The sequence below is a fragment of the Solanum pennellii genome, chromosome 4, assembly GCF_001406875.1.
Source record: "Solanum pennellii chromosome 4, SPENNV200".
Classification (NCBI taxonomy): Eukaryota; Viridiplantae; Streptophyta; class Magnoliopsida; order Solanales; family Solanaceae; genus Solanum; species Solanum pennellii.
In genome coordinates, this window is record NC_028640.1 from 24,751,494 (window position 1) to 24,776,968 (window position 25,475).

The 25,475-nt window shown below is 35.4% G+C and overlaps 1 pseudogene; it reads left to right on the forward strand.

The window, feature by feature from the left end:
• The first annotated feature begins 4,202 nt into the window (after nucleotides 1–4,202).
• Nucleotides 4,203–25,475, forward strand: part of LOC107016620 — a 71,172-nt pseudogene continuing 49,899 nt past the window's right edge.

Sequence of the window (25,475 nt, forward strand, 5' to 3'; positions counted from 1 at the left end):
CCCGTCGCGCCTGCGACGGTCCGTCCTGCTGCTCCGTCACAGAGTTCAGAGACTCAATTTCCTTGAAGAGTCTGTGACGATCCGTCGTGTCCACGACGGTCCGTCCTGCCATGTCGTCACGAAGTTCAGAGAGTCGATTTCAGTACCCAAATTTCAGAATTCTAAGTGTTTTGGCACGAGACCCCCTCGACGGCCCGTCGTGCCCATGACGGTCCGTCGTGGGTTCCGTCGACTCAGACAGTTTTTCCAGAAATAAAATCTGCTGCTTAAAACGACTAAACAGGTCGTTACATTAAGCTTCAAACTTGCAAGTTAGGGTATATGAACAAATATCAGGAACTTATCCCTTCCATATTTTTCTATCCCTAATTATCAATATACCTCCTCTTGTTCCACTGGCCTCCAAGTTCTCATATTTGATCCATCTATTTCCCCAAATTTGGTTAGCTAACTCTTCAATGCCCCCCTCCAACTTTGTTTCTTGGAAACAGTAAATGTCTGTTTTCCAATCAAACACCATATTTTTAACAAGTCTCCTTTTATATCTACAATTCAATCCCCTAATATTCCATGAAATTAGTTTGAATCGCATCAAGAACTATTGTGGTTGTCTTTCCCCATGGCCCTGTTTCCGCCGCTTTTAAATTTTACATCAAAGGCCACAAAATTTTTGAGTTCCTATGTACCTTTGATTCAGGTCTTCCTTTAATATTGCATCATGCATTAGTCCACCTTTCTTCTACTATCTTAATTCCAAAGATCTTTGTGACTTTGAAAGTTTGGCCTCAAAATTTTCCCTTATTTCGCCATGTTTTGTTTAGCCCATAGTGAAGTCTCCTTCTCTTTGTCTTGTATCATTCGCTATGTTTGAATGCAAAGAGGCTCAACATCCGCCACTTCCCAATTTTCTATTGCTTTTACAGAATTTTGGACTATTATATTTGATGTCCCTTCGGTAATTTTGTTACATTTTCTCGGTGAATTGTCAGGATGTTCTGACCCCTTTGATAGCTGCGAAGTTTCCCCCTCAGTTTCCATTGTTGTCCCCATTACCTTATCCCTTGTTCTCATCTCTGCTATCTGTGAATCCACTGGAGCAGTTTGCTCTTGTTGTTCATAGAAGTCATCTTTTATTGAGGAGATGGATCCAAATTCGTTTAAATTGTTGTAAATGAAGTGGGATGCTGGGTCCGGCCCAATTAACTTTTTATTTTCTGGTCCAGAGTATATTGTTCCTTTAACCTTTTCTGATTAAAACCCTGCACATGTCGTGAACATGACTTTGACTGTTCTTTACCTCTTGCTGGCAACTCCTAACAACCCACATGCACTCTGTGAACAAAATCCCTAAAAGCATGGGATATTGGTACTTTATTACAGAGCAAACTCTACTTTATCCACTGGTTAATGGGATTTGCTGGATAATGCTATCCATCATATTCTCCTGCGCTACCTCCGACGGACTTCGACAAAATTTTGAATGGGGTTTTTACCCCGATTGGATCGAGATGTAAAACATTATGCCGTTTTGTGAAATCGGCACTTCTTTTGGGATACTCTTCCCTTCATGCACGACCAGAATTTTGGCCCACTTCATGTGGTTCCAGAGCATTGTTTCTTCCTCCGTAGCCAACCATCCCTCCCACACTTTTTCAGTTTCTTAGAAAACATTGTGTGACCACAACTGTAGTGGTATTCCAGCAACTCTAATCCAGATTTCCTTTGGACTTTTAGAGATAGATGTACACCCCTTTGTAGAGCTCCACCATTTGAGATCATGTTTTTTCTTCCTGCTAGTACCATTGATGTTGTACGATTTGGTCCGCCATGATTTTGGGGAATTCGAACAAAAATCTTCTATTATTCATCTTGTCGATATTTACCCCAAAGGTGTATTTCCAGGTGGTTGAGGACCATCTCCTTATCTAACTCAATGTAGGTCCCTCCCTGCTTTCATCTTCCAAGCCCCCAACCAGACAACAGTTTAGCATCCATGTCTGTTCAGCTTGTGGTTTAACAGAAATTTCTTGAACTACCTTAGCAAAAAGGTAGTTGATATCAGCTAACCTTGGTGGGCCTGCCACTTCTTATAAGTTTTAGGCCTTAATAGTATCAGAGAACTCAATCTTTGCAAAATATCTTTGACAATTTCTTTTTTCCGCGGAGAGCCTGCACATAATAAAATCTCCACAAATTGCCCAAGGCTCCTCCATTAATCCTCTGACCATTCCTAATTCATTCTGCATCTCCCTCCTTTCCACATTACAATTTGGTGCATAGACCATGAGATGTGGCAATTGAAATTTTTAAGTAAAGCCTCAAAACTGCAAGTTAGAGTATAAGCACCAACTTGTAGTATCTCTCACTTTCACACGTTGCTATCCCGTAACATAATGATCCCCCTATCGTTCCTTTTTCCACAAAATATGCAAATCTGATGCATCTTCCTCCCAATATTTGTTTATTCTATCTATAAACCCCCTATGGAATTTTGTTTCATGTAGCCATAAAATATCAGCCTTCCATTGGTCTATGTAGTTCCTCACCACCCTTATTTTCCCCACATCATTTAATTCCCTTCCCTTTTTTTATCAAAAACAATTTGTATTTGACCAATTAATTTTTTTAAAACGTTTGAATAAAAAATAATATTTGACCTAACATTTTAAAATTGCTTTGAAGTGTATTTTTCTTAAATACTTATGTGGAACTATTAAACATAAGCAAAACAATGTTGTAGATGACACATCAAATGTTTAAATTTAATTGTTAATGAATTTCAATTCTTTTGATTGTCAATTAGTAATATACTCTTTCTTTTTCAATTTATTTGTCTAGTTTTGTGAACTTTAAAAATCTATTAAAAAAACTTTGAAGCTTGTGGAACTAAATAAAAACATCTTTTAGCGTCAATAAATACGTATATTTACAAGGAGTGTTAAAGGTTTACCAATATTAGTTAATTGTTATTGGATCTTGTGTCATTATAGACTTTATGGACATTGCATAGAGTGCTACTTTCCTCTAAAAAGACATATTTAAGGACAATTAATCTATTTTTCTTAATTAATCGTTGCTAAAAATCATTTTGGTATAGTGTGGTCTTAAACTTAATATATGTAGGAATGTACTAAATGTTCTTTAATCTTGTGGTATTATACATATCACATGAAAAGTAAGAATTAAAGTGTTTCAAATAAAGAAAAGAGGCATTCCCTATTAAACAATACTGAAAATAAAAGTAAGACAAACAAATAGAAACAGATAGAGTATTATCAATTGATAATTACTAACCTAAAAACACCTCATACAAGCATTCTATGTAAATATGAGAAAAAAATACATTCTTAATATATAAATACAAAATTTAGCATCCAACCTTTGTAAAGCCAATATGAGATGCTGATACTTACAGAAAAATAGAGTGCTTTGGAAACCAAATTGAAAGAGACTCGAATTACCATGAGGTCTCATGAACTACTACTAAGAATCAAATGCTTTCTCCTACTGGTGAAGTGACAAACTATTCTAGTGGAGAAAGGTTAATCAATTTCCCATAATGATTTTATTATGTTTGAAATGATATAAAATATGATGAGATATTTTTTTGATTGCTCAGTTTTGAGGGTATCATGATCAATGCAATTAACCAGCCTGATGAACTCAATCCACAATATGTTTATTTTAATATGTCAAATTCATGAATTAGACTTTGCCAATTTCATTCAACTGACCAACTCAAATGTTTGTTTTAATTGTTGAAGATCCACTCCAAATCCAAATGAAGAGGTACTAAATTTTACACATCTTTTACTGATCTATGGAATTTCATCTGTCCTTAACATGACACTTTTATTTTGCAGCATTTGATGCAGAGTCTAGCGCAATCAAAAGCTAAAATAGGAATGATTGAAAATATTTCTTTGTATGACACTCTACTTTTCTCAAGTTCTTTTCTTTTGAATTATTTCCTTGTTGTGTGGTATTTTTCTACGTGATTGAATAATTCTTGTTATTTTTGTTGGATATTTTTGCGATGCTGATGATTGGGCTACGTGCTTTAGTGTTGAGGTAAGGTTTCTAGTGTTGATTGTGTACACTTAAACTCGTAATTATAAGCTTATATTTATTATTACTAAAACCTGTAAGTTGAGACCAGGAAGATAACATACATAGAGAGAGAGAGAGAGAGAGAGAGAGGAATGGGATGAGAAGGAAATTGGAAGTATAGTAGTTGCGGTAATAAGAATTATGCATTCAGATGTTTCTGCAATGGGTGTAAGCAGACTCGTCTCCTCGTTGACGATAAAATTCCTCATGTTTCAAAGTTGTTTCCTCGAAATGGCGATTGGATCTGCACTGATATGTATCTTTATGAATTTGTATCTGCTTTTTAGTTCTTTGATTGATTGTGTTGAGTTATGAAATTGTATTAGTTTTATGTATGTTAACTTACTGATAGATGCTTTTAGAGGTGATGTAAGAGTTGGATTTTAGTTGATAAGATTCGGTAGCCAGTTTTATCAAGCTTTTAAAATCGGTTCATTTTTTAAAGTGTTACCTCAAAGAAGTACTTTTGGTGAGAAATGGAAGCTAAGTTCCTGCTCACGACTCATGTAATAAGCTACCCGCCAAATAATTAGAAGTGTAGACCAATTTCATAACCGAGTTTTACCCACGTGTGAAAGAGTGGGTGCACGTGTACCTGTTAACACATGTATATACTTAATTAAGGATCATATAATTTAATGTTGACTCTTAAACACATAAGCTGAGTTGCTGCATTGGTTCGACACTTTTCATTGCACTTCTTCGCAACTACAAGAACAATGTGCTGAGTTTGATTCATGTTATTGCATTTTCTCTTTTTTTGGTCATTTCTTTTTTTTAAAAAGACTTGTTAAAAACATCAAGCGAGATTAGAACTAGCAGCCTCAAAGTGTACACTGAGGTCAAGACCATCCACTATAAGGTGAACTGTGTTAGCTTCTAAAAAATAACTTATGCTACTCTCCATAAGCACTTACTTTTTCCCAAAAGTTTGACCAAATACAGTAATTGATTCTCTAACAATACATTTACGATATCAATATATGATACTTTTGAAATGAAGGAGTGAAATAAGAGAGAATTGGGGCACTTGGATGAAAGGACGTAAAAGTTACTTTACTTAATGTGTTGGTAGGGGTATTTAGTTGATAAGCATCTATAGTCGGTTTTGTCAAGGTTTAAAATCTGTTCATTTCTTAAACAAGTTTTTAGAAAGTGCTTCTCGTGAGAAGACAGAAGTTAAGTTCCCTCTCATGACCCATGTAACAAGACACGCCAAGTAAAAAATGTTGAACAATTAGTTCATAAGGACTAATTGTATAACCATTCATCAAGAATTGTTGCTTCTCAGATTTGGTAAAAAAATGTAAACCTATAGGTGCAGAAGTAGAAATAACGGCACCAGAAATGACATTCTTGTTGTGAAGTACCAATTGCATTTGATCAATATATTCAAAAAGCATTATTTCGATAACTACTTTGTTTTACTCTGTGCGCACCCGAAAGATAGCGGCTGCGTGTTCCCTTTGTCATAAAAAAATAATAGCTATTTTGTTTGACAAAGCTCTTCAAAAGTGCTTCTATGTATATTTATCTTATAAGTGAATAACTACCTCTAGAAAAAAACTACTCTTTTTAGCTTCCGAAAAACAAAAGATGAGTGCTTACGGAGAGTAACATAAGTTGTTTTTCGGAAGCTAAAAAGAGCAGTTTTTTTCCCTAGAGGTAGGTATTCAAAAACACTTATAAGATGAATACACGTAGAAGCACATTTGAAGAGATTGTTCAAACAAAGTAGCTATTATTATTTTATGACAAAGGTAACACACAGCCGCTACCCTTTGGAAGCGCACAGAGTAAAACAAAATAGCTATTGAAAATTGCTTTTTAAATTTATTCATCAAATATAATTGGTACTTTACAACAACAATGTCATTTCCGGTGCCATTATTCCTACTTCTGCACCTATAGGTTTATAGTTTTTTACCCAATCTGAGAAGCAACATAGCTTGATGAATGGTTATACAATTTGTTCTTATGAACTAATTGTTCAACATATTTTACTTAGCGTAGCTTGTTACATGGGTCATGAGAGGGAACTTAACTTCTGTCTTCTCACAAAAATTACTTTCTGGAAACCTGTTTAAAAAATGAACAAATTTTAACCTTGACCAAACAGACTATAGATGCTTATCAACTAAATATCCTTGCCAACACATTAAGTGAAGTAACTTTTACGTCCTTTCATCCAAGTGCCCCAATTTTCTTTTATTTCACTCCTTCATTTCAAAAGTATCATATATTGATATCATAAATGTATTGTTAGAGACTCAATTAATGTATTTGGTCCAACTTTTGGGAGAAAGTAAGTGCTTATGGACAGTAGCATAAGTCATTTTTTAGAAGCTAACATAGTTCGCCTTATGGTGGATTGTCTTGACCTCAGTGTACACTTTGAGGTTGTTAGTTCAAATCTCGCTTGAGGTTTTTAATAAGTCTTTTTTTGAAAAACAAGACTAAAAAAAGAGAAAATGCAACAGCCAGAATCGAACTCAGCACACTGTGCTTGTGAGTTTCGAAGAAGTACAATGCACAGCGTTGGACCAATGCATCAACTAAGCTTATATGATTAAGAGTACACATTAAGTATATACATGTGTTAATGGGTACACGTGCACCCACTCTTACACACGTGGGTAAAACTCGTCATGAACTAATTGGTCTACACTTTGAATAACTTGGCAGATAGCTTATTACATGAGCCGTGAGCAGAAACTTAGCTTCCATTTCTCACCAAAAGTACTTCTTTGAGGTAACACTGTTCAAAATGAATCGATTTTAAAATCTTGACTAAACTGGCTACCGAAGCTTATCAACTAAAATCCAAATTCTATATCACCTCTATCAGCATCTATTAGTAAGTTTACAGACATACAACTAATACAAGTTCATAACTAAGAACAATAAATCAAAGAATTGAAAAAACAGATACAAATTCAGAAAAATACATACAGTACATATCAAATCGCCAATTCGGGGAAACAACTTTGAATCATGAGGAGTTCTGTTGTCAAGAAGGAGACGAGGCTGCTTACACCAATTGCAAAAACATCTGAATGCATAATCCTTGTTACCGCAACTATTACACTCCCAATCTCCTTCTCGTCCTATTGCTATGTCTCTGTGTATGTTATCTTCTTCGTCTCTCTAACGAGACAGAGGGGGAATCTCACCGGCGAGTTTCATATCTTTCAGTGCCGCATAGAGATATTTTTATTGCCCAATTTAGTTTTTGCTATTGACGGCCTGGGGAATATCACGTGAATGAAGCCTTTGGAGAAAATTACACTCTTACCTATAATAACACGAGAAAATACTTACGTCACTTAGATCAATATGATTTGTGTATATTTTAGGAAAAAAAGTTTGAAATATATTTCAACATTAATCAACATTAGAAGTATGAAATTGTGCTTGGTCAATGTTTCAAAAGTCTTTCTAAGAAAATAACCCTTATTTTTTAAGCTTCTAAGAGGATTAAGGTGTTTAAGGATGGCAATATATTGAACGGGGTGGAGCCATTTACGGCTATGAAGAATCGATGGAGCGAGTCAATTTCTAAGCAGGTTAGGAAAATTATACGAATACGAGTCTCATTCCATATTTGTTAATATAGTCACAATCTGCATTTAAGAAACTCTAGTAGATAACTAGCTTTGCAATAGTGAACATTTAAATATGTATCTACATGATGTGTCATGACACAAAATGAGTCGTGAGTGACACCTACACTTAACCTCGTAAATGGAGAAACAAGGAATCTAAACCCCAATATATGCCAATAATTCAACTAAGAATAAGAAAAATAATGCGGAAGCTCCAAAACTTATTAAAGTATCATTTCTCAAAACTTTAAAGTCATCACATCAAGGACATCTAATCTCCATATACTAAGTCTAATAATATCAAATACGAAAAAATAAAACAATAAAATGGCATGTCCGAATATATAGGACATCACGTCATGACCGAGAGAATCCAACACGAGCTTGAACGAATAGCTCACCCTGCAACCTAATATGCTGGAGACGGGCTAGAGTTGAGGGAAATTCAAAGTCACTAGTACACTCGCAGCACTCTATAAAAGGAAAACAAAGAAAAACATAAGTAAGGGTCAGTACGGGGCGACATGTACTGAGTAGGTATCATCGGCCAACCCAAAATAGAAAATAGTATACAATGAATAATAGTGTGAACTCAACTATAACACCTAACAGGTGATAAGCAACAAACAACATGAACCAGTGTCAACAACACTAAAGTAAGTATGTAATAAGTCAACAATATCATTTGGGGAATTTAGTTCTTTGAGATTGAGTACATTCCGTTAATTCAATATGTTTTTAATTTGATAGTGTTGTGTCGGAAGGTGACACTCCGATCCAATTATATCATGTTGGAACGTGACACCCCGATCCAATAATACCGTGTCGGAACGTGACACACCGATCCAAGAATATCGTGTCTAAATGTGACACTCTGATCCAATTATACTGTGTCGGAACATGACACTCCGATCCAATTATACTATTAATTTATCATTTATTATCACCACTTTCAATCCATTGATAATATTTCATCAAACCTTCTTTATTCAATGCGTCACTTTGATAAAGAAGGTTGAAGAATATATATTCCATGGCTTCAAGATTTCAGACCAATCACAAATCACACACCCAAGACACACAACCACACAATCAAGTACACAGAGAACTTCACAATATCATTAAATGCATATCAATCCCTATTAGGGTTTACTATCAAATTGCATAAACCATAACCTACCTCCACCGAAGAACCAAAGTGAAGCAACTACTTCTCCAATGCTTTTCCTTTATCCTCAATGCCTCCGAACATTTAATTATTATTAAGTCATTATTATCCAAGAAAACTATTCCTCAAATCTGTAAGGTATCACACATCACTATTAAGTCATTATTATCCAATAGAACTATTGCTCAAATCCGTAAGGGATCACACATCACTACAGTTATTGGAACTGCACAATTTAATCAAGGAAATCATTTTTCCTTCAACCCATAAAACTGTTAACATAACCCAAATAAGTTGATAATTAAATTATAGTAATTTAAACCCAATTGCTTTCCAACTCACTTTTAATAATATGTTATTATGTGTCTTAGAAACTATAATTTTGACAGATATGGTTCATATATGCAGTGATATATCTATCTACCAACCGATCACATTAATCACTCTAACTATTAATAACAATTGCTTCAAATTTCAAGAATAAATATAAGTGCATTCAATTTTAAGCAAAATTTCCTTTTCTTAAAAACCAAAATAATTACTTGAATCGGCCATTCTCCATTGCCACTTGTGCCTAACCGTCCAGCCCCCCCCCCCCTCCCCCCTTTTTTAGTTAATCACTCATTTATTAGTAAACCTAATTATTTAAATGCCAATTATAAAAGAGGTACAAAATGACCCCCCCTACTAATTTTAATTTTACCTCCTTTATCCACCAACTTAATTAATATTAAAATTAGCCCACTAATTTCAAAATTGCAGTTACAAATAGTCCCAAAATATCCATTTAGAACCAATCATAAACCATTTTATGAAATAAAAAGCTCTAGTAGTCTAAAATACCAAATAGGTCATTATTTTAGGTACCAATTTGCAGATCGTTCATCCTCGAATGATTAATAGAAGGCGGGGATAAGAAAGGGTAGCTGTGTCAACGATTATTCCAAAATATTAGTACCCATTGTCTCATCTCCAAAGTATCAAACAAACCAACAACAGATCTACACCTTCCCTCATAGAATACCTTTAATGGGGCCATCTCAATAATCTAATGATAACTTTTGTTGTATGTAATCTCAACTGAAAACAAAACTTTTTCCACGTGGACTCTTCAACTGACAAAATATTCCACTAGACCTTGACACATCCATCAAGATAAATATTTTCTAACATAACCATGATAAAATCCGAAAACAATATTGGTTATAACCAGGAGTGAATATGAACCAACCACCACACACTCATTATCATTAACCATCACAGACCTTATTAAGATAACGTCCTCCTAACATAATATTTTCTCGAACATAAGCTATAAAAATATGATCTTCAGACATCAAGGAGAATCATTCAAAGATGGAAATGATCAAGTAACCACCCTCGAGTTGTACGTTCAAGCATACAAAACCTCTAACAACATTGTCAAAATGTGAGATTAGTAGCTATTATAGACAAACCTTAAGAATGAAAATTAGACCAATGGACCACATGTTCAATCACAAATAGCCAAAACATCATACCAATGATGATATAAAACTTAAGCCTATCGAAAAAGTCTAAGTTTTGCATGGTAGCTCTCTTATAAGTTCTCATAAGCAAAGTTGTGCGTGCAAAATCACTAGTATGCATCAACTATCCCAACCAACACCAAATCTTTCACAACTGAAATGAAAAATTCTAACCAAGGATGCCACATTACTAGCACAATCACAGAGTCGGTACACCCAATCCATTACTAAAAATCAGCCATAGAAGTGAAAACACACAAAAACGTAGAAACTGAATCATACTCTAAACCATGCCCAGAATTAAATAGTTGGTCCCATAAGAATGTACGTAACCAAGGTCGAATAATTCTAGGTACTCCTTCCATATTGATAATATCAAACGTTTCCATTCATTAGACTCTTTTTCCTTTATTTTATAGCTACCCACAATCACTAATTAAGTCACTGTAATAATTGCACACATACTTTGTTTATCGAACCCCACATCCACCGGAGTCAACACTCGTAAACTTACAAAACATCATAACCATACTGATCATCTACCTTACTCCTAACCATCATTAGTACCTAAGTATTCTTATCAATACATGCTAAAATCATGACTATCTTTTTTTCTATTTAAGCATTTCATGACAAATATGAGTCCCAAACATGACTAATACCACTAAGTTCAAAATTTGATACAACCTTTCCATCGAGATAAAACTATTAAATCACACTTAAGTCAATTTCACAGCACTTTCCAATACCATTCTTTAGCTGCCATTTTGAACCATCATATACCTGATGCCAACACTTACAAAAATTCTTGATCACTCAAATTATTGTGTATACTATAAGCTCATAACGTCTATTCACCATTAAATATCTATGTAACACACCATAACCTTCTATGTAGTCCCATCAATAGAGTAGTATTAATTCAACTCTAAATTTTTAATAACCATGTAGAATTATATCTCACCTCGTGCATCATTCTTAACTCATCTATGTTAAGTTAATCTAACCCTACGTAAAATTCTAAATTATCTATACCTCAATGTTTATCACCCAAATTAAAACTCAATCTTTATAAAAGTCTATCATAAATTCCTTGTATGTTTGTATCGAACTAGTTCACATCTCACAGTCATATCAAAACTCATAGAAAATAAAATAATAAAAATAATCAATACAACCTTCAATTTCACACCAAGGATTCATACGATAGGTCTTATTCCTTCACTTTTTTCAAATTCTTCTCATGGTGCAAAATTTTAAATATCTCAATCCTTCAACAGATCAGACTATCGCTCGTTTTTGCGGACTCGCTTATCAATGTTATTCTTTGGTAAAAAATATCCTTGACATTTTTACCATAGGATTTAAATCAAAACATTAGGGGAAGCCGTAAACAATCAAAAGTAACAAAAATTTTTAGTCAAATTATGCACAAGTCTTGCAAATTCTCCATACAAAATGTGATCAATCATTTCTTACCTTACCAATCCATACCTTGATAAACATACCACCACTAATGAAGACTATAACGAAAAACTTAAACTATAAATCTATAACTCAATCCCCTTTTCTATCAACATATCTCATATCATGAAGATTTTTATGAAGTTATGTATCTTAACTTATTATCGATCATCTCTTCATCAATCTTATCATAACCTTCACTAAAAATCCAAATGTAGTCGTTTAAACCCAATTGCTTTCCAACTCACATTTAATAATATGTTATTATGTGGCTTGGAAACTAAAAATTTTGACAAATATGATTCATATATGTAGTGATATATCTATCTACCAACCAATCACATTAATCACTAAAAATATTAATAACAAGTTATTCAAACTTCAAGGAGAAATATAAGTAAATTCAACTTTAAGACAAATTTCCTTTTCTAAAAACCAAAATCATTACCAGAACCGGCAATTCTCCGTTGCCGCTTGTTCCTAACTGTTGATCCCCTTCTTATTTTTTTAGTAATCACTCAATTATTAGTAAACCCTAATTATTTAAATACCAATTATAAAAGAGGTAAAAGATGACCCCCTACTAATTTTAATTTTACCACCTTTATCCACCATCTTAATTAATATTAAATTATCCCACTACTTTCATAATTACAATTAGAAATTGTCCCAAACTATCTATTTAGAATCAATCGGAAAGTATTTTATGAAAACAAAAAGCTCTAGTAGCCTAAATGACCAAATGAGTCGTTACAAGATGTCTCATGCAAAAGTACTATATTCAATCATATAACAATAAATGAAATTATAAAATATCATGTTCTTTAAATTAAAGAAAATTGAAAGAAATGAACCATCACTACAAGCAGAAGACTAACTTGAGCATACATAAACATCAAATTAAAAGAAATTTTTAAAAACGGTTTACTGAATCTCAAACTATCTCATGGTCCACATGTGTTGACAATTTTTAAATGATAGTGCCACGTAGGCCGAAAAGGGGTATAAAATTATTTATAAAATAAATTTGGAAGCTAATACGACTTTGGTACGTAGGCCAAAAAGGGGTAGAAAATTATTTATAAAATAAATTTGGAAGCTAATACGACTTTAGTATAGTATAAGTGTGTCTCAGAGATTTTGGACATAGGTTGGAGGTACTTATGCATTTTCTCAATATACTTAGTATGACACATAAGATTAAATAAAATATCTGAAAAGTTAAAAAGACTCTCCAAAACTGTCTATTTAAGAAAGGATGTCGGGACAAAACCCACGACACATAAAAATTACTAAATGAAAAGTAATTGTGAAGTCCTCTAGAATACAAGGCGGTTCACCAAAGCTAACCGGAGAGTAGAGTGATCTCAACAAAGTGTCAGTTGATAATTATGAACATCTATATTTGCATCATAAAAGGATGCAAGTCAAATGATATTAGTACATTGAATGTATGAGTGTGTAATATAGCTAGATAACAACAAAATGAATGAAGGACTACAATAGATAACAATGTACTTAAGATGAATGTAAAGAAATAAAAGAGTTAAATCATTTAAAACATAACAAAATACTTTTTCATCTTTTAACAGAAAATAATAAGTGATACATAAAATTAAAATTTAACTCTAATGGAAGATTCTTTAACCAACAATCATCACTATGAGCTACATGATGATACAACGTCTCCCCCACGCTACCGGAATGGTCCTATGCCTTGTCGGGATATAGAACTTCTCAAATAAGTGGATCCACTAAACAATGCATTAAAAGTAATAAGGAATCATCTAAAAGCATGATCATATTGTCACAACCTAGATCGTCGTGATTGACACCCACACTGACCCTTTGGTGGGAAAATCATTAAACCAAATTAAGCAACTTAAATAAAAGAAATAAACATTTGAAGTACGGAAGCATGTTTAAATGATAGTAGAACATACAGTTTCCATAAACTCCAAAATCTTAAATGAATATCTAAACATAACTATTACGAAAATTCAAGACTTATCCTTAATGTCAATGTACCAGAATTTTGCTAACAAAAAGTCTGAGACTGAGGGTTGTAACCTCAAAACTAACACAAGCATGTCGGACTAAAAACCCTGAGTCCAAAAGTAATGGACAAAACAATAGAGGACCCAAGGAAGCCTGGAAGAATTGGATCAGCCTTGAATCTGGTCTCGTTCAGTGATCTCCTAACCGAGGTATATCAATAGCCGCATGAAGATGCCCTGTACCCAACCAAAAAAAAAGCGAATGCAATATCAGTATACAACCACAGTGTACTGGTCGGATCACGCGACCACTTCAGTAAGCACAATATACATATGTAATTACAACATACTCAACACACATATACGAAATGCCAAATTAAGTCATCATTTTAAAGAAACAAACCACCTATAATATCAATGAAAGATAGATATAAACATAATAATCACAAGAGGTTCTTTCATGAAATCCATATCCAAACTGTTGGTGTGTTGAAATGTGACACCGAGTTCAATATATGTGTCAAAAAATGAAAATGACTGATAACCAGTGGCGGAGCAACCATATATTTAGGGGGTTCATCCGAACCCACTTTAGCAAAAAATTATATTATTTTTATATGGTTAAAATAATTTTTTAAGTATATATAGTAGATGTGGAACCCCCTTAGGCTATTTCGTGTTTCTATTTCATCTGATTTTGAACCCTCTTATCAAAAGTTTTGGCTCCACCTCTGCCGACAACTCACATTCTCTTGTTTCCTATCAACTCAAATAAGTAAGAATATAACAAAAATAGAATCAATTAAACTACTCTATTCGTTTAAATTTGTTTGTCTTATTTTGATTTTAGTCAATTTAAAAATCAATGTATCTTTTCTTTATTGAAGACTCTTTAATTCTAACTTTTCACGTGACGTATTTAAGACCACAAGATGAAAGAATATTTTAGTACATTCTACATGTATTTAGTTTAGGACCACAAATTTCAAAGTCTTTTTTTTATAAAGTTAAAACAAATCAGATAAGATATACCAAAAATTAAAATAGGAGTATATCACTAATTATCAAATAGAAAAATTCAAGTTCATTAGAAAATAAATTGCTTCAATAATTGATTTACCATTGTTGAAGAGTATCACATTAGTATTTGACAAAATTACATTTGAAGTACTTGTAAAAGGTTTGGTCAAATATTGATTGATATTCAAAAGTGTTTTAAAAATTTATTGATAAAATACAAATTATATATCACAAAAAAATATATTTTAGCAAAGCACTTTTAAACTAAACTAATTTAAAATAAGCTATTTTTTTAAAAAAAGTTTATCCAAATAGGCTATAAATTGACTTTTAGTAATAGCAATTATATATTCCCTCATTGATTCACTCTCGATAAATATTGCACATTTTTAAACTTGTAACATTTTAACTAAAGGGTTGACATAATGGTCAATAAAGTGGTTGAGAGTCCTGATGTCTCGGACTCAAATTTCAGCGAAGCCAAAAAATACGAAGGGCATGTTTGAAAGGACACCATGGTAACTGGATTTTGTGTAATTGGGTGTAATTACATTGTCTGTCCTGTTTAGTTGGTCAAGTAATGACTTGCTTAGCAGGTAATTGGTGTAATTGACTGGGGTAATCACATTCTCCAATTCACAGCCGTGAAGTGCTAGTATTTTACGACACGGAAGTACACCCTAGAAGTTACGGGAACCCTTAGGTCAAAACAAGGCGTGCTCGACCTTTCAAAGGTCTTGCACAAGCCTTTTAGTTATCATTCGTTACATAAGACATGAAAAGTAGTGCAGAATTTAAAACTTTTCACGACATTTAATATAAAGAGGAAGTCGTTCATAAATACTATGAAAATGTCATCATCACAAGCCAAACAGAAAGACACGACATAATATCTTAGGGATACGACCCTTTAAATTTAAAGAAATACACAATAAGTCTTAATAACAAATCTAAGAAACATGGACTATGTCCTCGAATATATGAGGACATACCAAGTGTTGAGAGAGTAGACTCCAAAGCTTTTCCTTCTCGACTTCTATTTGCTTCCAACCCTATCCTTATAGAGTATAGAAAAGTATGGGGTTAGTAAAAACATTGTACTAAGTATGACTTATGCAAAATCATGCAAAAAGGGGTAATTTAGTTGAAACATACAAGTCATTATATTTTGATAAAAACCTTCATGAATTTAGTTACAACATATCATTTCATACCATTATTTAGCACATAAGGCAAAACATCCATTTTTCTCAACCTAAAAGAATAATAACAATGAACCCAAAATTACACATGAACTACTCCTATCCTAAGTTGTCCAAAGGCTCCCTAAGTAAGACATAAAGAGATCGCCCATACAACCTCCTCATTACCTACTCATGAGATCCTTAAGACAACTAGGGATAGGCCTACCTCATTTAATATACACAAGTCACCATTCAATATCAAAGACATTATAGAAACATACATATACTTAGGAACTTCACATAAGAACCATCTTCCAAGGAAACCCCCAATTTACAGTTGGTGCAATGTGAAAGCAACAGCCCATACTATCACTTCCACTTAGTGTTCCTTAGGAATAACCATAGAATAGGCAAATAGCAATCATCACATACTAAGATTTCATCATAAAAGTCATAACATCAACATCTTCCTTAACATTTAACATAAAGTCACATTACTTTCACTTACATCATATCATGACCCATTCATACATTTCATATAAGGGCACACCAAGCCTCCCTGCAAATGCCTACTTGTGCAATGGATAGATAGAATCCCATTTCACTATCTACCCTAAGTAGTACACCCTTAAGAAGACTTAGTTCATAACATTCATTTTTGGGGGCTAGGTTTAACCTACATAGACCATGATAGCTAGACATCGAGTCCCGATATTAACCCCTACCGGATGAGGGATCCCTAATTACCTAAGGTAGGGTCATACTTTAGCCTTTACATGGAATCTCCAATAGTTATACCTACACAGGCGCATAATTAAGGGATAAGGAGATTGCTACTAAGTGACTCGTTCATCTTCTAGCAAGGTGCACTTATCTCAAGAGGTACATTGGATACATCATCTCTACTCACGAAGTGTACCCACCCCATGTTCAAATCCTCTAGGTGATAAGCATAACTCCCCTACGGAGTCTTAAACATTCATTGACTATAGATTAAGGGATAGCTATTTAGTACCACATCTCAACTAACGAAGTGTACTTATGCCTAGAGGTTACTTGTGGACACCACATCTCAAGTCATGAAGAGTGTTAACCCCAAAATCCCCCATTTCATGCTATCAGAATAGTAGGGATGGTCTAGACACTTCATCACCACTGAAGAAGATTGTCTACCCTATAAATCCCCATTTCATTCATTAGAGTCTTATTGATAAAATCTTTCAATAGACACTCATACGTACTCTTTCAAAAACTTCATTCAGTCATTCATTCTAGGTGTGTGTGAGAGTATATGTGAGAACATTATTAACATAACCCCTGTCATGCATAATAATATTAATTTCTCATCATCTTCACCTTGCATTCATCATAATCACACACTATCATTCTTCACATACACATATACTTCATTTGAACGTAACATCTTCAAGATACACAGTATCAACTTCATAGACATCACATATAAATCAACATACTTTTACCTAACTTCACATTCAATGCCTTCAAGATGATAAATCACAATACACACATATATTCATATACTTCAAGTAAATACCGCCACCAAAAGTGGACCATACCACTCAAGATCATTTCACAATAAAAACTAAACAAGACTAGAACAACTTACCCTTCATCCAAGCCTTTACCATATTTTCTCAACTTCTTCAAAACTACAACATAAAATAGCATTTAAGCAAGTAACTATATCTCATTATAACAAAAAGAAAACCATATTTGACATTATCAACAATGTACATTAAACCCACTTCACAAGCCAAAAGTAGAGAAATTAAAGTTCATTGGGGTTTTGACCTTAAAATCATAAAATAATATTGAATAGTATTTTATTACATTCATTAAAACATTTTTATGCAAGACCCATGCTAAGAGTCGGAAATAAAAGAGTTTGGAGTTTGAAAACCCTTTCTCAAATCTGTAACACCCCGTAGCCAAAACAGACCAAAAATTAGCTTTTTCAGAAAAATCTGCAGGTGCTACCAATGGTGGCATCGACGGACCGTAGCCTGAACCACGGTCCTTCCTACACAACCGTCGATGGGATTAGAAACTCCCAAAAATTTCAGCCTCGAAAAATTGGTTAAGTTTTGGAGGACGGACGGACTTACGGTCTGTAGGTCAAACTACGGTCCCTAGTCCGTGACCGTCAATCAAGACTCCCTTCAACCACTCTCTTACAATAGCTATGGATGACCAGCATGGTTCGTAGGTGGACCTACTTTCCATAGGTGGAAAATTTGCAGCCAATTAAGGGGAAATGTTGTTGGATCAACTTAAAATCATCATAACTCTTAGCAAAAAAATGAATTAGGTTTCCCATAACCTACCTACTGATAGATAATTAATTTATCTTTCCATAAGAACTCCGAGTAAAAGGTATGCAAATTTTAGTAAAGGCCCGTCGAACAGGCCCTCACGACGGATCCAACGACGGGGCGTCGGGCGCACGATGGACTGTCAGTCCTGACCCCCGTGAGGCCCGACAACAACCTTCCTAGGGGTATTTTTGCCTTTTCCCACTTTGTTTAAACACTAAGTTGCGTCGTTTTTACCCTAATCATAAGATTTTAGCCATTTTAAGCCTAGAAACATAATTAAAACATATCCAAGTTAAACCATTAAATCAAAACTTAGAAAATTAGAAGCAAGAGAGGAGAAAAAAAAAAGCTCAAGAACCCTAGTTCAATAACGCCACAAGCTCCAACAGTTTTAGCCCCGAAACTTAAGTATTTTCCGTGGATTTCATCACCAGGTATGTGAGATTTCACTAGTGGGTTCCTTTCATCCATTAGGTCCCTAGGTTTCAGTCAGATTCTTGATTCTCGTATCATGATTAAACCTAAGTTTTCTAGAACATTAATAGAACTTTATGAATTTATTAATTATATATCCAAATCAGATTATCGTGTTTTTATTCAGTTTATTGCATGAATTTCAGAACCCTAGCTTTGTATTTCTTTAGTTCTTGAATTACACATGCTAGGTCAGATATTTCAGATACTTCAGATATACATGCCTCAGTTATAAATGCATAATTACTAGATTAATTATTGCATTCTCAATTTGAATATTCAGTTTCGAGCTATCAGTATTTACAAAAACTCAGACATAATCAGTACATTTACAAAATTCATGGGAGTAGCATAATACCGAGTTGGACAAGGGTTTAGCGTACCCAATAGTCCGGATTACTAGCCAAGTAGGTTTTAAGCCCCCTCTGTGGGCAATCAGTTTAGTAATCACGCCAGCATGCCTTTGTACCTTTGGCAGGGTATATTGGGTCCTCTCGATGGGGCGTATACATCAGACTCCATATTTAGCTCATGTGGTATTATTATCGGTTATTAGTAGCTCCCATAGTTTAGTCAGAATCTCTGCATGGACCATTTATCAGTATATTCAGTATTCAGTTTTAGCATGTTATAAATTGTTTATTGCATCCAGTTAGCTCAGAAATCAGCACATCACGTTCCAATTATTATACTTTTTTTTGTTCTTGTTCAGTTATGTTTTATTTCAGCTTTACTCTATCCTACATGCTCAGTACCATTCAAGTACTGACGCATACGTGCGCTACATTCGTGAAATAAGTTCAAGTTCTCAGCATCCAGATCACGCATAGATCGATTTCTCGATCTCCTGTTCAGCAGATTCAATGGTGAGTCCTCATTCTCCGAAGACAACAGTCATGAGTTTCATTTAAGTCTTTAGTCATTTAGTTTCAGGTTTTGCTAGATTTAGCTGGGGCTTGTCCCAGTATTTCTAGTCTAGTTTAGAGTCTATTTTCAGACATAGTTAGATTCAGCTTAGTATTGAGTTAATATTTCTTTTGTATTAAAATCATTGTTTTCAAATATCTAAGTTATAGAATATGGGTATTCCCCATCTTTTCATTTTAAGTATGATTTAGCTTCTGCAACAGTTTATTATCTTTAGTATGCTCATGATCATGCCAGCAGGGTTAGCTTGGGATCACTTGTGGTCCTAGGTTCCATGTCCGCGTCTCAGGGGTAGCTTGGGGCGTGAAAAAACTTGGTATCAGAGCACTAGGTTCAAGAGTCCTAGCATGTACGAAAAGCCGCACTAAGTATAATTCTTTTTATGGGTGTGAAGTGCATCAAATCTAATGAGAGGGAGGCTATGAAGTGTTTTAGGAAAACTTCACTTTCTTGATATTCTTATCGTGCGTTGGTATGATCTTCTTTCTAATCCATCGTGATGCGCTTAAGATCATGCCTTCTCATAGAGCTTAGGCATGGAATGCTAATGCACGCATTGCTACCACAGTTACTCTAGTACCAGATAAGGAAGTTCAAATGCAGAGTTTCAGAATGCCCATTCAGCTTTTAGCTCAGAGTATGACAAACCAGAACAATGCAGAGTTTATGATTTTGTTAGGATGAATCTGCCTATGTTTTTAGGGTTGCAAGTTTGTAAGTACCAACAGAAGTTCATTGATAAGGTTAAAAACTATTTGGTGTGATGTCAGTAACTCATAGTAATAGGTGAGATCGACATCCTACAAACTCAAGGATGTGAGACTCACCTATGGTACACTCAGTGGAAAGACAACAGACATGACTTTGTCTTTTGTAACTTAATTTAGAAGTCCAATTCATGTTAGTCCAGAAACTCTTTCAGAACCCTTCTCAGTCTCTACTCCAGTAGGTGACCCAGTTAAAGCTAGACGGGTATACAGAAATGGCGCTATCATAGTCTCTCAGAAAGTCACCTCAACAGATCTAGTAGAATTAGAAATGGTAGACTTCGATGTCATTCTAGGTATGGATTGGTTACACTCATTTTATGCCTCAGTCCATTGTAGAACTAGGATTGTTCGTTTTCAGTTTCCAGACGAACCAATCTTAGAATGGAAGGGTAGTAGCCTAGCGCCTATGGGTCGATTTATTTCTTACCTTAAGGACAGAAAGATGATATCTAAGGGTTATCTCTATCATCTAGTTAAAAAAAATTTTAGCCTTGAAACCCCATCTCTTGAGTAAGTTCCAGTAGTCTGTGACTTTCCAGAAGTATTTCCAAAAGATCTTCCCGGGGTTCCTCCCGAAAGGGAAATTGACTTTGAAATTGATCTCCTTCCAGATACCCGGCCTATTTCTATTCCTCCTTACAAAATGTCTCCAGCAGAGCTTAAGGAATTGAAAGAGAAGTTGAAAGACCTTCTATATAAAGGTTTCATCAGACCTAGTATTTCACCATAGGGTGCACCAGTATTGTTCGTAAAGAAGAAAGATGGTTCTCTCAGAATGTGCATTAACTATAGACAGTTGAACAAGGTCACAATCAAGAATAAGTATCCCATCCCCAGGATTGATGACTTTTTTTGACCAACTTCAAGGTGCTAGTCATTTCTCAAAGATATACCTCAGATCGGGTTATCGTCAGCTTAGAGTCAGAGATAGTGACATTCCAAAAAAAACCTTCAAAACTCGGTATGGTCATTATGAATTTGTAGTTATGTCATTTGGACAAACCAATGCTTCTGCAGCTTTCATGGATTTGATGAACAGAGTGTTCAAACAGTACTTAGACTTGTTCGTTATCGTCTTCATTGATGATATCCTCATTTACTCTACGAGTGAGGAAGAACATGCAAGTCATTTGAGAGTTGTTCTGCATACTCTCAAAGATTGCTAGTTATTCCCTAAGTTTAGTAAATGTGGGTTTTGGTTGCAATCCGTTTCTTTCCTTGGTCTGATTGTATCGAGCGAAGGGATCCGCGTAGATTTACAAAAGATAGAAGCAGTGAAACAATGGCCCAGACCTACCTCTGCTACAGATATAAGAAGTTTCTTAGGTCTATAAGGCTATTATAGAAGGTTCGTGGAAGGATTTTCATCCATAGCCTCACCATTGACTAGGTTGACTCAGAAGATGGTCATGTTCCAATGGTCAGCTAATTGTTAGAAAAGCTTCGCAGAATGTAAAACTAGATTGACTACAACTCTTGTCTTGACTCTACCAGAGGGTTAAGATGGTTATGTAATCTATTGCGATTCATCCAGAGTTGTCCTTAGTTATGTGCTGATGCAAAGAGATAAGGTTATATCTTATGCCTCTAGAATGCTTAAGGTGCATGAGAAGAACTATCCAACTCATGACCTCGATCTTGCAGCAGTGGTTTTTGCACTCAATATATGGAGACACTACTTTTATGGTGTTCATGTAGATGTGTTCACCGATCATAAGAGCCTTCAGTATGTGTTCACCCAGAAAGAGTTTAATCTTCGCCAGAGGAGATGGCTTGAGTTCCTTAAGGATTATAATATGAGTGTGCATTATCATCCTGGAAAGGCGAATGTAGTGGACGATGATCTTAGTAGATTATCTATGCGTATTGTAGCCCATGTCGAGGAAAAAAAAGGAGCTAGTGAAGGATGTTCACATGCTTGCTCGCTTGGGAGTTCTCCTTATGAGCATATCATACAGCGGTGTAACAGTTTAGAATGGGGCAGAATCGTCTTTGGTCATGGAGGTTAAGGAAAACAAGAGAGTGATTTGATCTTGTTTTAACTAACGGGTGCAGTCAACAATCAAAGAGTGGAGGTTTTCTCCCAAGGGGGAGATAGTGTAGTTCTCTACCAAGGTAGATTGTGTGTTCCTGATGTGGGAGAGTTGAGGCAGCATATTCTTGCAGAAGCTCATACCTCCAGGTATTCTATTCATCCAAGTGCCACTAAGATGTACCGCGATCTGCGGGAACTGTATTGGTGGAATGGCATGAAGAGGGATATAGCAGACTTTGTGAGTAAGTGCCCTAATTTCAAGCAAGTCAATGTAGAACATCAGAAACCAGGAGTTATGACTCAAGATACCGATATATCTACTTGGAAGTGGGATGTGGTCAATATGGATTTCATCGCAGGGTTACCTCGTACTCGCCGACAACATGACTCAATTTGGGTGATAGTTGATAGTATGACTAAGTCTTCTCACTTTTTGGCGGTCAAGACTACATATTCGGCAGAGGACTATACCAAGCTTTTCCTTACTGAATGTGAGGTTGCATGGGGTTCCTCTGTCTATCATCTCAGATAGAGGTCCTCAGTTTACCTCGCATTTCTGGAAGTCATTTCAAAAAGGTATTGGTACTCAAGTTAACCTTAGTACAACATTTCATCCACAGACGGATCGGAAGGCATAGGGTACCATTCAGACCTTAGAGGATATGTTGAGAGCTTGTGTGATCGATTTCAAAGGTAGTTGGGATGATCACCTTCCTCTTATTGAATTTGCCTAAAATAATAGCTACTATTCCAGCATTCAGATGTCCCCTTATGAGGCTTTATATGGGCGTAGATGTAGATCTCATGTTGGTTTGTTTGAAGTAGGTAAAGAAACTTTTGTAGGGCCAGATTTAGTCATTTATGCTATGGAGAAAGTGCAACTCATTAGAGATAGACTTCAGACAGCCCAAAGTCGTCAGAAATCTTATACAAATGTAAGGAGAAGGGAATTAGTGTTCCAAGTTGATGATTGGGTGTTTCTGAAAGTCTCACCTATGAAAGGGGTGATGAGATTTGGAAAGAAAGGGAATCTCAGTCCTAGATATGTAGGCCCATACAAGATCTTGAAAAGGATTGGCAAGGTGGCATATGAGTTAGAGTTGCCACAAAAATTAGCAGCAGTGCATCGGATCTTCCACATCTCACTCTTGAAGAAGTGGGTGGGTGACCAAGCCTCTATAGTGCCATTAGAGAGTGTGGCGGTGAAAGATAGTCTATCTTATGAGGATTTACTAGTTGAGATTCCTGGCCGTCAGGTTAGAAGGTTGAGAAACAAAGAAGTCGATTCAGTCAAGGTTTTGTGGAGGAGTCAGTCCATAGAGGGAGCTACTTGGGAAGAGAAGCAGCCATTAAAAGCCAAGTATCCTTACCTTTTTCCTTCCGATTCCACTCCATCTTGAGGTAATAGTTCCTCGTCAGTTTTACAGTCATTCATGCGTAAATCAGTTTTAGAATAATGTTCCCTCCCTTTGTACTTTTTTTTAGCGTAATTGCATGTACTCAGAACTCAGTTCTTATTGTTTAGTAGTGGGGTTTTCATCTCTCTCCCTCTATTTAGGCTAGTTTAGTATTCATTCGAGGACGAATCTTCCCAAGGGGGAGATAATGTAACACCCCGTAGCCAAAACAGACCAAAAATTAGTTTTTCAGTAAAATCTGCAGGTGCTACCAACGGTGGCATCGACGGACCGTAGCCTACAACACGGTCCGTCCTGCACAACCGTCGATCGGATCAGAAACTCCCAAAAATTTCAGCCTAGAAAAATTTGTCAAGTCTTGGAAGACGGACGAACTTACGGTCCGTAGGTGAAACGACGGTTCGTAGTCCGTGACCATCGATCAAGTCCCTTCAACCACACTCTGACAAGAGCTATGGATGACCATCATAGTTCGTAGGTGGACCTACGGTCCATAGATCTGACCGTAGGTGGAAAATTTGCATCCAATTAAGCGGAAATGCAGTTGGGTCAACTTAAACTGATTATAACTCTTAGCACAAAATTAATTAAGTCTCCCATGACCTACCCACAGATAGATAATTGAATTATCTTTCCATATCCACCGACCTTGCTAAAATCAGACCACTAAGTAAAATATTATGCCCATTTTAGTAAAGTCCTGTCGAATAGGCCGTCAGGATGGACCCAACGACTGGACGTCGGGCGCACGACGGACCGTCTTCCCTGGCCATCATGAGGCCCGACAGCAACCTTCCCAGGGGTCTTTTTGACCTTTCCCACTCCATTTAAACCCTAAGTTACGTCGTTTTGACCCTAAATCATCAGATTTTAGTCAGTTTAAGCCTAGAAAAATAATTAAAAACATATCCATGTAAAATTATTAAAATAAAACATAGAAAATTAGAAGCAAGAGAGGAGAAAAAAAAAGCTCAAGAACCCTAGTTCAAGAACGCCACAAGCTCCAGCAGTTCCAGCCCCTAAACTTAAGGATTTTCCGTGGATTTCATCACCAGGTATGTGGGATTTCACTAGTGGGTTCCTTTCACCCATTAGGTCCCTAGTTTTCAATCATATTGTTGATTCTCTTATTAAACCTAAGGTTTCTAGAACTTTATGAATTTATTATTTTTATGTTACAAATTAGATTATCATGTTTTTATTCAGTTTATTGCATGAATTTAAGGACCCTAGCTTTGTATTTGTTTAGTTCTTGAATTACACATGCTAGGTCAGATATTTCAGACACTTCAGATATAGATGCCTCAGTTATAAATGCATAATTACTAGATTAATTGTTGCATTCTGAGTTTGCATGTTCTGTTTAGAGCTATCCAATACATACAGAAACTCACACATAATTATTAAATTTATAAAATTAATTGGAGTATCACAATACCGAGTTGGACTAGGGTTTAGC